Raw genomic sequence first — 903 nt, forward strand, 5'->3', positions numbered from 1 at the left:
TAAGATGTTCAGATCATAGAGATGTGCACCGCATTTGTCTCATTCATTTGATTCATGTTTCTATGTCGTATTGTCCATTTGGATGGAACAAAATGAAAGAAAAACTGACTCGAAACAAAAGGCAGGCGGTAGCCGGTATCAGCTCCAAGCATGCCTTTCAGATCTATCAGCTCTAGGTACTGCAAGGCCCAGGTGTGTAGGCCCAAAGTCTGCACCAGTAGGCCTAAAGCTCTTGGCCTATAGGAGAGAATACTTCTGGAACATGGCCACACAGCCCGAAAGACATACAACAACCCTGTGATCCCAGCCATGAAAGCTTTCGACAACACACTGCCATGTTTGCACAAAAGATCCGTATGTTTTAGAATCTCTCCTCTTTTGTCACATAACATATTTTTTCAGCCACAATTGTGCACAACCTGCACAATTCTTTATTTATCTGTTTGGATTTTGAAAACTATTTTTTGACCAGGAAAGGATTAGTGGGAAATATTCTTTCAGTTCCTAGCTATTACTAGTAGAGCAAGTTCAACTAATTTACCCTGGATCCACAATAGGAAAAAACATGGTGGTGGTGCTGAAACACACTCCCTAAGTCCCTTTTCAAAGAAATGTGTATTATCAATCCAAATTGATTTTGGATTGTAAAAACTTAGTGTACACTGTTTACTGGAGCGGTATAATTTTGCTAGTGTGGATCCAGCCTCAGTCTGGATTGGCACTTTGAGTCTTAGTTCATAGTTTGCTGAGTGCCAGAGTCTGTGCAACCTTTTCCTATCTTGCTTAGCGCAACAGTTCTTGAAGACTGAGTTTTGAAATTAACAAGTAATAGTCCATATCAAAACTGTTTTCTGAATTGTTCAGTCTTGATCCCTTCTTAGTTGCAGTGTGTTTGGTTTTCAG

Source organism: Anolis carolinensis, chromosome 1 (assembly GCF_035594765.1).
Source record: "Anolis carolinensis isolate JA03-04 chromosome 1, rAnoCar3.1.pri, whole genome shotgun sequence".
Classification (NCBI taxonomy): domain Eukaryota; kingdom Metazoa; phylum Chordata; class Lepidosauria; order Squamata; family Dactyloidae; genus Anolis; species Anolis carolinensis.